This window comes from Cavia porcellus, unplaced genomic scaffold, assembly GCF_034190915.1.
Source record: "Cavia porcellus strain 051 isolate PalLab524CR breed Dunkin Hartley unplaced genomic scaffold, mCavPor4.1 scaffold_14, whole genome shotgun sequence".
In the NCBI taxonomy this organism is placed as follows: domain Eukaryota; kingdom Metazoa; phylum Chordata; class Mammalia; order Rodentia; family Caviidae; genus Cavia; species Cavia porcellus.
Window position 1 is genome coordinate 62,660,375 of NW_026947497.1, and position 2,870 is coordinate 62,663,244.

Sequence of the window (2,870 nt, forward strand, 5' to 3'; positions counted from 1 at the left end):
AACTATCGACCCTGCCAGACAGGATATCAGTTTTCAAAAAACATCAAGCCATCTGCCTCTGTAACCGACGCTTGCTTTGCAGTTTTCAGCTTTATATACTCTGCACTCCCCTACCCGGGCACTCTCCCCACCGGAGTGTGGTCAGAGAGTCCCACACATGCGCAGATAATAAAACCCCTTGATTTTTCATGAGAGCTGGTTCCTTGAGGTCTCCTTCGCGACGGTGATCTTACATCTAAAGTGTAACAATCCTCTGTGAGATAATGCAGCTTCCTGTGGCAAGGCCACACGGTATCAGTGGACAGCCTTTGGGCCCCAGAAGGTACCCATCTTACCTGAGCATGTCTATTTAACACTGGAGTGCTGTTGAACCTTTTATTTGTTGAGACTCATGAGTACCGTGAAAAATGAAATCAGATGAACTCAGGAAAATTTAGGAAGCAAATGAAGCAAAATGAGATGTGGTACATGTTGTTTGCAAAAGCTAAACAGACCATTAGCATTTGTTGAGTTTCCCTGTAGATGTGGATCTGTAAGGACAATTTCTGCTTATCAGAGTTCTCAATCAAAACAAGGTAACAGGAAATCAACAATGGCTACCATAATATAGCTTATCTTTGAAATAGCTGCCCATGCCATCAGATAGAATTAAATCAAACAAAACAGAGTAAGAAGAATCAGAACAATGAAAACAATACAAGACTTCAAAGTAAGACACTAGGAAATTAATAGTGGCTACTGCCTTCCCTTTTTAGACTACATTTCCTCCCTTTTCACTTCCACAGTATCCATTAGCATTTTGGATCCTACTAACTCCTTCCGTTTCTTACACTATGTTTACCCCTGTGACTCTGAACCAGGTCACCCATGAGTGTGCACTCAAGTTGCACCTATTTACCTACAAGAGTCCTGAGGTTATCCTACTTAATAGCTGGGTAGCTTCACATTGTATAGAGATGCCACATCTTTCTTATCCATTCCACAGCGGATGGGCAAACTATCCCTGCTTTTCTCTGGTTTCCTGTCACATGGAGCATTATTTTCACTCCTTTGACTCTCAGTCTATGAATTTCCTTTCAAGGTAAATGTGTATAAAACATATTATGGATCCTGTGTCCCAATCACTCTGCCATTTCTTTTATCGGTGAACTGAGGTCATCTACATTAATGGTTACAACCGGCATGCACTGGCTCGTCTCTGCCTTGCTGTTTCCCTACTTCCCCTCTCCATTCAATTGCCTGCCCCACTCGGTGATCCCCTACTGCCGCTGCTCCTGGAACCGTGGTCATTCTCTGTCTCTCTAGAATGTCCTTCAGTACTCTTTGTAAGGTTGGTTTGGTGGTCATGAATTCCTTCAGTTGTTCTTTGTCATGGAAGTGTCTGGTTTCTCCATTAATCTTTAAAGACAGTTTTGCAAGGTACATCAATCTGGGTTGGAAGTTGTTTTCTTTCAGGATTTAAAACCCTTCACTTCCTTTCCAGGTTTAACTAAGGAGGAGTCACCATCATGGGAGTCGACATCTGCTATAACAAGGACCAAAAGGTCCTGCACAAGGAGCCCCAGATCCAGGATATCTACCTGAGGCTGTTGGTCAAGCTGTACAGGTTTCTGGCCCAACAAACAAACTCCGCCTTCAACCAGGCGGTGCTGAAGAGGTTGTTCATGAGTGGCACCAACTGAGCACCCCTCTCCCTTTCCTGGGTGATCTGGGAGATGAAGCCTCCTGGTCGGGAAAACAAGACAGCAGTGGTTGTGGAGGTGTCAGACGACATGCAGGTTCTGGAGGTGTCCAAGCTGAAGGTTTGTATCCTAGGTGTGACCAGCCAGGCCCACAGTGCATCCTCAAGGCCAGGGGTAAGATACTCACTTTTGACCAGCTGGCCCTGGATTCCCGCAATGGCCATAGCACAGTCCTGCTCTCTGGTCCGCATAAGGACCAAGAGATGTGCAGACATTTCAGCAAGGCCCCAGGAGCCCGCACAGCCATACCAAACCCTACCTCTGCTCCAAGGTCCAGGAGCTGGACTGTACCAGAAGCAGATGGGCCAGCAGAGCCTACAAGAACTAGTGCTGGATCCTACACTGTTAATAAAAACATTGTGGGTTCAAAAACAAAATAAAATGCTTCTCTCCAAGCTTTTCTTGGCATGATGGCTTGTGTTCAGAAATCTGTCATGATTCTGACAGGTTTTCCTTTATAGGTGATCTGTTCCTTCTCTCTAACGGCTTTTTTTTTTTTTTTTTTTTTGGTCTTTTTGAGACAGGGTCTTTATGCAGCTTGGGGTGCCTTAAGCTTACTTGGTTGCCCAGGCTGGTCTCAAACTCACCAGGATCCTCCTGCCTCAGCCTCCCGAGTGCTGGAATTACAGGTGTGAGCCACCACACCCAGCTTTCACTTCTTCTTTTACCTGAGATATTATTTCTGATCTAATTTCTTTTATAGCCTCATGAAGTTGTTTCTTTACTTCAATTGCCGCCACTTCAGAAACTTCAGGAATGTGACTCCCAATCTCTTCCACGGTTATATCTCCTGGACTTTCCCTGCATGCCTTGGAGGCCAGAGACTACCTTTTTCTTCTTTGTCTCGACATTTTCCTAGGTTCTTCTGGACAAGTGGGCTGTGGGGTCCAGGCACTTCCCATGTTGGTCATGATTTCTCCAAGTTGTCGCTCACTGGTTCTCCTGGCCAGTGCCGGCTACGGGTATCTGCTGGTGGCCCGTAGGTGTGCTGGTATGGGGCTGGCTGCTGCTTCTCCTAGCCCGTGCTGCTGCCTGCAGGGAGCTCCCTGATGGCTGCCCCTGTGAGCGTGAGGGCAGGGCTGGCTGCTGCTTGCACTGTCCTGTGCTGGCCACCAGTGGGAAGCATCC

The 2,870-nt window shown here is 46.8% G+C and overlaps 1 pseudogene; it reads left to right on the forward strand.

Annotated features, from left to right (window-relative positions):
* The first annotated feature begins 1,508 nt into the window (after nt 1-1,508).
* Nucleotides 1,509-2,070, forward strand: LOC100735964 (large ribosomal subunit protein eL18-like; annotated as a pseudogene).
* Nucleotides 2,071-2,870: the final 800 nt, after the last annotated feature.